General features: G+C 36.0%; 1 protein-coding gene across 2 annotated transcripts in view; it reads right to left on the reverse strand.

Annotated features, from left to right (window-relative positions):
• LOC128999365 (monocarboxylate transporter 14-like) overlaps positions 1-8,139 on the reverse strand; it is a 45,599-nt gene extending 37,460 nt beyond the window's left edge. For both annotated transcript variants that reach the window (XM_054425832.1, XM_054425831.1), the window contains exon 1: positions 7,783-8,139. The gene's annotated coding sequence lies outside the window, so the exon portion shown is untranslated. The remainder of the gene's footprint in view (positions 1-7,782) is intronic.
• Between the last annotated feature and the right edge of the window lie 4,930 nt (positions 8,140-13,069).

The raw sequence follows: 13,069 nt of genomic DNA on the forward strand, positions 1-13,069 counted from the left end.
TTGATGAAATTTGGTACAAACGTGTAAACCTACGTCTATTCGAACGAGTTCGCGATCCAGCATGATCGGACCATGGGAACGGGTGTTTACGGGGGGTTTTATGGGGTAAAAATAGGTTTTTCCCAATTTTGACCCAAAAAACATAAAATTTAGCAATAATTTCCAAACCATTTTGTAGAGCTTCAAAAAACAAATAATTTAGTATATTGAAGCGTTATTATGCGCCTAATGGTTACGGAGAAAATTCAAAAAAATTGTAAATTTAAAATTCCCATGTTATTCTTATGGAGAATGAGTAAACTGTTGTAGTTTGCTTGTTTATGAACATATTTTGATCAAATTTGGAAAATGTTTTTATTTCTTACTAACTATTAACATTTTACAAAAAAAAACAGTTTTACCCTCCCTGATGCAGCAAACCTAAGTACTTGTTAAACTAATTCTATTTAAATCGGGAATAAATGTTATATTTTTAAGTAGACATTTCAGTGTAAATCCAATCAGTCAAATGGAAATTCGCTTAGTCTGCAGGTTTGCTGCGGCGGGGGTATTAAAATAATGATTGCTTGTATTTTGTATTTCATTATACACTGAGTATATAAATGAAATAATGATAAATAAATAATCAAACAAATAAGATAATAATTAAATATGAAATATAATATATAGTAGTTTAATTCCATTGTAAATATAAACACCATAAACTTTAAATTTCTTGACCGCTCTCATGCATTAATTATATATAGATGTATATACATTTGTATAAAAGAAAATATTTACAATTTTTTATTTGTATTACAGGTGCTAAGAGAAATTAAAAAGGTACCTATTTAAATTCAACAAATAATATGAACAACCAGTGTAATTGTTATGGATAGAATGAAGAGATTTGCCGTATTTTTTATTATAAGGTATTTACTTTTGTAGTAATGTTTTTTATTTCATATAACTGTATTAAATAAGAATCTGTTACATAATTATATTGTAATAACCTACAACATTATAATAATTAAAATTGGATTTGTAGTGGTAGTCTGTATTATGCATTTGATTGCGGCGAAACCCCAAGTATTATATGTACAGTAGTTTGGAGGCCGTGTTTTACATTTTAAACCAAATGTATTCGTAATAATATATTTTTTTCTTATAAGAAAATGCATCTAGTTAATACATAGCCGAGTAATTAAGTAATTACACTATTATTTATCAACAATCCATACGATTTTCGAAAAAAATAGCTGTACGATGTAGATTTTGTTAAACTTATTATTGTTATAACTTTTTTATTAGTTAAGATACGACTTTTTACCCAATGACCTTTTCTATTGGTAATATTTTTTGGATTAAAACTACGTTTTAACCGATGTCCTATCTCGTACCGTTCTCGAGCTACAGTCATTTCGATGTATAGCGCGTTCCGCCATCTTTGCCCCCCTCCCCCCAAGTTCTCGACCACCTGAAAAGTAGGCGACATGCGTATTTTGTATCACCACAGTCCATATTACAACTATCAGCAAAGATTTTTGATATTACTTCTTTGCGACATTCACAAATTAATTCTACTTTCGGTAAAAAATCTACACGAAAAGTCCATTTTTACATATTTTATACAATAACTTGTTTATTTATAGAGATACGACCTCGGACCCAATGACCATTATTGTTGTCCATATTGTTAGGATTACAACGACGTTCTAACAGATGTTCTATCTTTTACCGTTTTCGAACTATCAGCGTTTTAACGCATAGCGCAAACCGCCATGTTTGCCCCCTCCCCCCCACCTTATCGACCACTTTTGAAATAGGCGACATCAGGGCGACATACGTAATTTTGATCACCACAGTCCATATTACAATAATCAGTAATAACATTGCGTACTACTTTCATGCATGCTCAACCCCCCTCAGCTCCTGGACTACTAGGCCCGGGACCCGGGACCGATTTACTTTTTTCTTTTTTCATTTTGATGTCCCCAGAGACCAAAAACACCATTCGTTCAAATATATATCTTACTAATATTATAAATGTGAAAGTTTGTGTGTTCGTTTGTTTGTGTGTTTGAAGTTCAATCACGCTTAAACCACTGGACGGATTGGGCTGAAATTTGGTATGATGATAGCTTACATCCCCGATTAACATATAGGCATCTTCTTATCTCACAAATCCTTTCGGGCTCCAGCCCAGTGGCTCTGTAATTCCCCATGTTAACCTTATGAGTATTCATATTTAAAGGGAATTAAAGAATTTAGTCAGCTGTTTCAACTAAAAAAGTTGGTTCTATGATATGGAAAAGCATTAAATTATTATGGAATAGCCTATAAGATTTACCAACAGGGTGCAGCACTATATTTTTTTGCATTTATGAAAACAGCTAATTTGAACTAAGCAGCAACAAAAACCTGTGATTCGCAATGAGAACTGTCAAAGTAGGATTGTTTACAGTTATGTTTATGTTTTTCATTTCATGAATAATTTGTGATATTTTGCGAATTGTCAATAATTTATTTTTCTCTATTGTTTAGGTGAAGTGGTAAAACATTATGGCTATGGTAGATGTGCAATACTATAGAATACTGTAAATTTAAAAAAGCAAATTTTATCAAACTTTGTCCTCCCTTATTGCAAACGCAAAGCTTGAGTATAACTGCAATAAGCATTTTATACTTTTATTCCAACCCCGTACAAAGGACGGGTGTTCTGCTAATATTTATATATATATGTGTGTCCGTCCAGACGATAACTTGAGTAATTTTTGTCCGATTTTGATAAAATTTAGTTTGAAGGTGTAAGGCGGGATAAACTTGAATGAGTTCGCGAACCAGCATTATCGGACCACGGGGACGGGATTTTATGGGGTAAAAATGTGGGTTTCTAATTTTTTACCCTTAAAACACAAAATTTATCAGTTTTTCTCCAGACATTTTTAAAGAGCTTAAAAAACAAATAATTTAGTATATCAAAGTGTTTTTGTACGGTGCTTGGTTACGGAGAAAATAAAAAAAAAATTTAAATTCCCATGTTATTCTTATGGAGAATATTGTAAAATGTTGTAGCTGGCTTGTTTACCTATGGATATATTTTGATGAAACTTGGCGGATTTATTTATTTCATACTAAGCCATTGATATTTTAATAAAACACACTTTATTAGTTTCCCTGTAACAACTAAGTTTAACCTAAGTACTCGTTAAACATAAATGTTAATTTAATAGATTAATTGAAAATCAACCCAGGCAAATGTAAATTCGCTTAGTCGGCAGGTTTGCTGTAGCGGGGGTATTTAATTATAGAATTGAACTCTAGTTTATTGTTAGTCAGCCACAAAAATTATGTCGTACATTTTTTTTATACAATTATGTTCGAGCATAACTGTTGTTCATAAAAGACTAAATACCGTCAGTAAAATGCATTGTGCATTTTCTACCCTTTCCAGTAATAACGCTGCAATCGGGCCGTCATGTCACTAATGATAACTTATGTTGAGAACGCACGGTGATACGGTTTATGTCAAACATGTTTTTCCCATTAATTTATTATGACAAGCTATGCTGCAACAATATCTGTAACTTTAGTAGGTAAGCCAAATTCAGCAACGAAATGTTAGAAGGATAGACATTTGAAATACAGTTTATACAAATTTGGCATTTTTTAAACACAAACAAACTTACCCAACATAACTTATAGTCTACATTGTTTCAATAATAATGCAATCATACTGTTTTGTCTTTTGGTTTTCACAACAGTTTTACCATAGATATTCTTGTTTATACATCAAGCACACAGTTGAGTAGTAGGCTATACATGACTAATAAAATCAAAATATATCGCTGTTAAAACGTGATTTTATCGACGAATTTTAAGATGCTGGTATGTAAACATTGTGCAAAACTAAATATCATGTTACAACAAATTAAAATAAATATAAAAGTTGAAAACTGGTTTATTATTTCATGTGAAAAAAAACTGCTAATCGCAGGCTTCCTGTAGAAAACCTGTTGTCTAATGGTAACAATAAATTGGCTGACGACAATACTCAAGGACATCAAGTTAGTAGCAGTTTTATACCAATATGTTAACTTTCCAGTGTTGGTTAGTAAAGAAATTTGGTTTTCTTTTTTCTTTTATTGACTTGGCTAATGCAAATTATTGTCAGTTTGAGGTTTGGCCCAATAAAAGACTTATTGACTATAACTACCTAGTTAGTTCCAACAAAAAGAAGTTAATGAGCAAGTAGTTTAAAAAAGTAGTCCTGAGTAAGTTTTACTATTGCCAATAGCTATTTCTCAAAACATCAACCATGTTGGATCAGCTGGCCCTATTTTTGACATCTGCTCAGTTAATTGATTGGCTATCTCCAAAAGCAGCTGTACTTAAGGTGTAAGGCTAATCTAACAGCTGTGTAAAGGTAATCTAAACAGATCCAGTGTTCCCAATCTACAAGACAAAATATCCCTCACGTCCATAAAAACCACATTCAACTATTTTAACGGCAAATTTTTATATTCTCTTTCATTCTGCCACGACATTGTGAATAAAATCACCCCTTCTTTAATTATCGCAATAAGTGAAACGCACAGGTTTCGTTTGAAAATAATCGTATAGACTTAATTACTGAGTAGAAAAAATTACATTAGGATCTTGCTTTGAGTCCGTCTCTATGTATCAAAAACACTCGAACGTGAAAACCCAACACAATAGCGGGCTACATGCTACATAGGTCGCGGTGTCGTGCGATATTTTTGCATGTCTGATGCCCCAAGGAGAACAACAAACAAACCGTTCTTGGCAGCTTCTCCCGACTCCCGACTTATTTTGAATTACCCAGCCTCGACGTCTTACATCCACTTGTATCCGGTTTTATCCGGTTCAAACCTCTTCGCCGGTCTTGCATCCGTCCTGGCCGACAAACTACGGGTTTACATCCATCAAATATTTATAACTCGACCTTTTCTTTACTAGGTCAACCCGTCGGAGGCAAATCTAGTTGTAACTACTCCAGACTAGATTGATTCCAAAGTTAAACCACTCCGTTAAAGATATGCACCATGTACCACAAATAAGCTTAGTGTTAGTACATTGTGGACTAGAACACTGCTGAGATTCTGGCTAAAACTCCTCAAGTGAACCATAGTTTTGACCTATGTTATAACTATGATACATAAGTTATATAAGTTACAGATTCCAGATCCCGAAACATTGTGTATTGTTTTTTACCATTGTGATGGAAAATTTCCACAATAAACATTTGAACAAAAACTTACTGGTTTATCATCAACTTCGTAGAATTTTTAACGTTTTGAAAGGGAGTAGGCCTAATCCAAACCCTGGTCTTGTTACTTTATGCTAACGACGACCTTTTTTTGTTAGATAACATCATTAGGCCTAATCAATATTGATAACCCAATGACAAATTGCACCATGGCTGGAATGCTGGAACCTAACCAGCGACCTTCAGGATTTTAAGGCAGCACTGTAACCACTCGGCTAACAAGACATTCATTGATGGTAGGCTATAGACTTGATGGCACCTTTACAACACCATTGTCCCATTATAAAATCTTATCTGAGCGTCAAAATGTGTTAATTTGTCAGAAACGTTAAAAAAAAACACTAGGTACAAATTATACATTGATCGGGGGGGGGGGGGTTCAATTTTACTGTGCGTTCAATGAATTTACAGTAACTTAGGAAGATAGGCTATACATACATTAGTTAATAGTTACCTATCGGCAAGAAACAATTATGACAATATCGTCAAAAGATTCCGTTTAAGGTAGGTTTTGCTACGGAATAAAGACAGATTTCTGTATGTAGCCTATTATTCACCGGGTAAAAACAAGAATTTAAAAATAGTTTTCGGCAACACCAACCAACACCGCTTCACAACCTCACAACATGCCTTCCCGGCTTCCCCAGACAATCGTGTCAGATGTTTTGTCTTAGAACAAAACAGCTGTTGCAGCCACTAACCAGCTGTCTAAGGCCCCGTTTATGCACCAAGTGCGGGAGCGGTGCGATAGCGGGCCCGCTCCCGCTGTAAATGAGTCTGTTTATGCACGAAGAGCGATAGCGGTAGCGGTTGACCTCCCGCTGCGATTTCTAATTCGCCCGCTGTGTAGTTAGGAATCGCAGCGGTTGCTTGGGCTGAAGCCAGGGTTGCCAACTTGACCCACGCGCACGTGCACTTAGGACAAATAGTTGTGTTAATTATTTGGCAGAGTTTGAGTTGGCAAGACTGTGTCCCCCTTCCATTCTCCTTTAACCAACCGCTACCGCTATCGCTCTTCGTGCATAAACAGACTCATTTACAGCGGGAGCGGGCCCGCTATCGCACCGCTCCCGCACTTGGTGCATAAACGGGGCCTAAGGTTCGCAAAAACCGGCAACGCCTGGTTGTCATGGCAACCAACTATACTGTGGAAAATCCCCAACCCACCCAACACCCGCAGCTGCGGCGCGACGCGACGCTTTGCTGAACGTGCAAAAGCGAAATGAATACGGAACATGTCATTGACCTTGCGATCTCAGATAACTTATCACGTGTTTGTAACACATGTGAATAAATTGATAAGCGGTGTTCTGGTTGTAGTATCCAGGGAAGTCAATTGAATCTGCAGTAATTTGGCATCGTTCAATGTTCTCCGTTACATTAGATTTTATGATAACTTTGGCTACAGATACTAAGCTACTAGTTCTATGTTACTAACCGACTGAAAAGCGTGAGACTATTTAAACAATAATATCACGAAATTATACTCATCGTAACTTAACAAGACATAATTATTTTAATAAATGTAGCCTATTAATTCCGGTACCATATGTTCTTGATCGCAAATAGGTAATCGGGAATCGGGAATATTTCATACAATGGACTGTGAAGTTAGATAAATTATGCGTGTATAACATTTTGTTTATAAAACAAAAACTGGAATAATATTTGGTCTTCCGATTTACGACTTGTTCTTGTTGACATTGTGTACAGTTAGTAGAGCATAGGTGCGGGGATGTGATAACGTTTCTTGGGAATCATTATTGTGCCTATTTCTTAATTTTGTACAATCTGTGTGACCCTAATCGTGTTCACCCGTTAAACGAAAATATGAACAATAGCCTATTTTAATTGCCATGATATGGATTATAACTAGACGACAATTGTAGAAAAGATTCCTGTCATTAGTGTCATTATCTTTTTATGCCTTGATTTTATGTAGCACGATAAATTAGTACCTAGATAAGACTTGCTATATGTGAAAATAATCATCACTTTAGTCTCATTTTATGATAGGTAAGTTAAAAACTTACACATAGACTATCTTTAACTTAATTGTACAACGTCAAAGATATCTTCACTCGATTTTGGTGAACTTGTGATTAGGTAAGATATGTTTTTGCTTTCAAATAAACTCTTTCAGTTCCTTCAAAAAAAAACTAAATGTTTTCTGAAATGTCGACGATTAGTCTATTTTAAATCGTAAAAAACATATAGAAGACTACAGAACTATATTATAAACCATTGCTAAGTAAGTTCATCTTGAACTGTTTAATTACAGTTCAGTTGAAATGTCCAGTAACCCAGTGTCTATATACCGTGATAAAAATGCAAAACCTGTTCCAAAGTAGGCACAATAGACATGCAATGTCAGCTTGATCTTAACCTAAAAATCAGATATAACAACAATAATTGATTATACGCTACTGTTGGTTATATGTCAGGAGAAAAATAATCAAGTAAAACTTACGAGCATTTATGTTTAAAATTATAATGTACCTAAACACACTTACCTATCAACAGCTCAGTATAATCTCACTAAATTGAGAACTATCGCTGGATCCTTGCCACAAACTATAAAGATCACTTGGTTGACTAACACAAATCACACCTACTCCTGTTATTGCAATAATTTCCCTTTGGCTGTCCCCATGATAACTACTGAATTTGACACTCACGAGGAAATAATGAAAACCGTGAACCACACAACAAAAGCTGTCTGCCTGCCTGTAGAGTGTAGACTAAACAAAACAAACTGACAAAGAGAAGAGAGTTGAGCCTGAGCCACTCGTTGAATGTGAGGCGAAACGCGAACGCTATCTAGCGGCAGGCGCTGTCTGCGAAAGTGCAAAACAGCTGATCGTGACTGATCGAAACTGAAACATCGAGTCAACCAGTCGGCTTGCTGTTGCTCGCTTGCCGTAACAATTTTTCGCGCATGCGCCCGCTGCGCACATGTCTGCGTCATAGTGGCAGGGAGGCAGGCGCCAAGGAACAGGGATTCGTATTTCAATATTCTGAAATCGTTGCTCTTCCAAAAATAAATAAACATTTTCATAACGGTGGCGGTACTCTATACAAAGCCACTGAGTCTCATATTGTTCTAAGTACAGTATGCAGTATTAGTACTGTGTTAATTATTTGATGCAAAAGTTGGCATTATACAAATAAACCAATGGTACTTAGCAAAAATCTTTGTTTTACACTATTTCTTTAGGTTTAAGTTTCTAATTATATTTTGTAATTAATACAATTGTTTTTCGTTTTAAGTAATATATATGAGTAAGCTATAGTATTGTTATTACATTTCGGGATAATGTATTCTTTTCCACCTATACATTCGATGCATGATCACTTTTTGACTGTGATTAAACAACCATAATGTCGGATATAAAATAAACCTGTAATGAGAAGAAACTTCAACAAAATGGTAAAACATTCTTAGCTTGAAAATTACAGTAACGCTTAAAATATTTTCTCGCAGTAAATAAATAGACAAATAAATTAATAATTAGATGTTTATAGTAGTTTAGTTTACGCAACGATTGCGTTAAGTTAGTCTTTACGACACGAGTAGAAAATTTAAAAACTGCCTTAAAAACTTCTACGAGTGTCGTAAAGACTATTAACGCGAGTTGCGTACACTACTTTACCTACGACCGTTTTTTAATTACTAACAATCTGGTTTTTAATTACTAACAATCACTACTCATAACTACTTGGAGAGGTTATGTTTTCGTTTATTGTCATTGCCACTGAAAGTGATGCAACGACTTATTGTATAATCAGCTGATTTCATGTAATTACGTGTTTGTAAAAGTTCGTTAAATAATACGTTACTTTTTCAGGGAATAGGTTCTGCTAGCAGCATTCTTACCATAAATACTGTATCAGGTACAAGGTACAATTAGGGAAATGTTGCATTTTTTTTTTTTTAACAACTGAATAATATAGTTGGGAATAATAAAGCATCGAATATGTGGTCCGCAACGAGTTGGATGAAAAAGTGGTTATGAGGTTTTCAAAATAAACAAGAAACACATTTTCATTTATCAGTTTAACCTTATTTTGTTTCGTACATTTAATGAATTGCTAGTAAAGTATGTAATTTCATACCTTTGTTTCGATTTTGGTGGCAAAAAATTATCGCAAACAGTATGTGCTCTCATTTCTATCTCGTCAACTTCACTTTCACTAACTGACATTTTTAAATCATTTTAATCTACCTTCCTTAAACTTCCACAAACTTAGGTTATAAATACGCGAGTATCAACAGGAACAAGTCGGATCAACAATTAAAATTCTCAACTGATCAGCTTATTAGTTGACGTTCGAAGCATTACAATCTTACTTATATTCTCTCAATCCTTGAATCTCATTGGTCCGTTACCCGTGTTGTTATGAGAAAAACTATGCTGTTATGAAATGAAACTATGCTGTTATGAAATGAAACTATGCTGTTATGAAAGTAAACAGCTGAAACTTTTCATATCTAAGAACTAAACTGAAATGGCTACTTTAAAAAACGGTCGTAGGTAAAATTAAATTAATGGATTCACTTTAACGAGACAGTAATTGTAAAATTGAGGCATACTTTGGTTGAAGCTCAGAGATAAGATAAGGGACACGATTTAAAGTCTTCAAACAGATTGATAACAACAGCGTAATTTGAACAAATAATGAATAGCCTCAGTAATTGTAAAGATTACTTGTGTTGTTATCTTTGGGTGGAAGACACTCCTTTTATCTATGGTGGAACATCTACATCATAGAGTACCGTGAAATATGTTATCGAATTTTTGTTCCGATAGGCCTACTTGAGAGAAATTTTATCTCTTGAATTGGTTGTAACAACGTGTCAGATTACCACGTCACGAATACTGTATCCATCGCGATAGCATAGGCGATTCCTTGGGTCAGCAGGTCAGCTGAATACAATTATTTTGTTGTTAGTTCTGTCCGGTGCACTGTAGAGGTCGTGATTTGTTTACAATTTGTTTCTTGTTATTTCAGTCATTTTTAACACCTCATTTTTTGTTTACAATCTGTTCTATATTTTATGTTGAACAATAAGTAAATGCCATGTAATGCCAGTAACTTTTGTAAGTAACTTTTGAGCAATAAAATAGCTGCTAAGCACTGTCAACAACAAATGTTTTTAAAAAAATCACATCACAAAAATCTGAAGGGCAGGTCCAGAATTGAGGGCCTCTTATGTCTGTAAATTGTATCCGTATTGTTGAGTAAGTTCAATTCTAAATGATTTTGATGAGATTCTAATTTAGTAATATATCTTTCACTTAAGGTTATGATTTCGTCCTCCTGATGCATCTTAAGGCCTTGATGTAGCGTTCTATTGGTAACGTACCATGGTGCTTTAGTTATCTTCCTCAGCATTGTCGATTGGTATGTTTGGATGATTTCGATATTTGAAGTACTCGCCGAGCCCTAAAGTTGCATTCCGTATCCGTATGTCCATATTGGTTTCAATATCGTTTTATACAGCAATAATTTATTTTCTAGATTAAGTTTAAATTTTCTTCCGATATGAGCCAATTTAACTGATTAGATTTTAATTTAGTTGTTGCCGTTTTCTCCAAATAATGTAAGTTTTCCATGTTAATTTCGTGTCTAAATTGATCCAAGTATTTAACAAAAGTTACTTCAGGAAGTTGTGTGTTGTTTATTGTGACAGGAGTACAAGAATTTAGATTTAGAGTAACAGTATTTACTGTATTATTATTTTTTTTATTGCGGTTTTAGAGGAATGTACACACGTGTCTCTTCTAATAAGTGACTTATCTTATAATTGGTCTTAAGTTTATCTGAACGCAAAACCACGACCAAAATCATTAAATTAATCCTAAAATAATATATAGGAACAAAGTTTTGTCGACACTAGCGATCAGTGTCACCGGACGTGAACTAGACACGAAGAACGAGCTTCAAAATTTACAATGGGATGAAAAGTTTACTTGTGTTTTTAGTATATGCTTACATAGTAAGTGTATAAGCTATTCGCGAACTTCAATACGTGCTAAAACCGTAGATTAAATCAAATACATTAAACATAATCCTTTAGTATATACATAGATGAAGTAATATAATAATTACTCATTACTTCATCTATTGTATAGACTTAAATAAGTAAATCTATACCATGGATGAAGTAATATAATTATATTTCTTCATCTTTGGTAGATTTATCATTCTTAAGGATCCAGCTTAGTTTCGTCTGGTGTGTGTTTTTGTTTACTATGCGTTTCTTGTTATTTTAAAACTGGTTTAACCAAATTAAATGCTCTAATTATAAACATTAGGCCGTCCTCTGCTTTTATAGCTAAGAAGTAAAGCAAAACCCGTCAAATTACCGTAAAATAAGATAAACAAAATATCGTAGACACTAGCGCTCAGTTTCACCAACATGAACCAGAATTTTAAAAATAAGCTTCAGATTTTGCAATGGGATGACTCGATGAGAATCAAGAATAAAAAAATCAAAAACTTTATTACTAAAAAATGCAAGGTTACATTACTAAGAATGTCCCCATTCTTAGGCGGGTTACACACCAGTGTCGCGGATATGATGTCGCCGATATTTTTCGTGTCCGCGACATGCCCCTCGAAAACCAACCTATGTTATCTATGAAGCTTTAAGCTAGGCGCCCACCGGGCAACTCAGCGGGTGACGCGGCGCGGCGCGACGCCGTGGAAAAAAGTTGCCACGTATCCGTGCCATGTTATCTTATGGACTGACGCCCACCTAGCAACCCAGCGGGTGGCGCAACGCGGCGCGGAAAAAAAACTTCTTCTCGAATCCGGCAGTGAGAATTCGGTGGACAATTTCTTCCTCTCGTGTTGCCGCGCCTCCGTTGAGTTGCCTGGTGGGCGCGTGGTAGAGGCACGGAAACGGCGTCTGCCCCTCGTCTGCCGCTCATTCGGGTGTTTTCGGAAAGTATCGTGAGCCCTTCGGGAGTGTTCGGGTCCGAATCGAAGTGCACTGTGCATCCCCTCCAAAAGAATAACTCTCCGCGCTGCCCCGCGCTTCCGCTAGAGTTGCTTGGTGGGCGCGAACCCTGGAGAAGCGGACGGAAGTTTTTCTCCGCGTCGCGCCGTGCCGCGTCGCGTCGCGTCACCCGCTGGGTTGCCCGGTGGGCGCCTAGCTTTACACACCAGTGTCGCGGACACGTTGTCTGCGACTCGTGTCGCAGACGCGTGTCTTGAGCGAACCAACCGGTCGGTGTTTGGACAGACATGTCTCGTGTCTCTTGGGCCCGCGCATTCGCATAACACGTTTCTAGTAGTTTCGGCACTGTCACATAGTCTTGGTACTTCTGTTTTGTTTTGTGAGTTGAGTGGTGGGTTTACTCGAGTGGTGGTTATATTATACTAGAGTCAATGTGAATTGACTGGACAACTGATTATCCTTCCAATAAGGATCGGTCCAGAACTCTCTTCTCACATTTACTTTTCGTAGTCGTCTTCGTCTCCGTAGCATCAGCAGCAACAACACACCATCTTCTTCAGAGGATGACATTATTGAAACTGATGAAAAACTGAACTGATTCCCTCTCATGTCGCCAGCACGTGTCCCTTCTCCCATGGTTGCATTTTATTACATGTCGCAGACATCATGTCCGCACATCAGAAATATCGGCGACATAATATCCGCGACACCGGTGTGTAACCCGCCTTATTGTTTATCCGATCAACTAACCAACGATCATATAAGATCTTACCTACGTGATCGTTGCCCTGCCCTACTAGGTACCCAATGATAGAAATGAAACTGTATCGCTT

This window comes from Macrosteles quadrilineatus, unplaced genomic scaffold (assembly GCF_028750875.1).
Source record: "Macrosteles quadrilineatus isolate MER2022 unplaced genomic scaffold, UCM_ALF_1.0 Scaffold_8__2_contigs__length_117827958, whole genome shotgun sequence".
NCBI lineage: Eukaryota > Metazoa > Arthropoda > Insecta > Hemiptera > Cicadellidae > Macrosteles > Macrosteles quadrilineatus.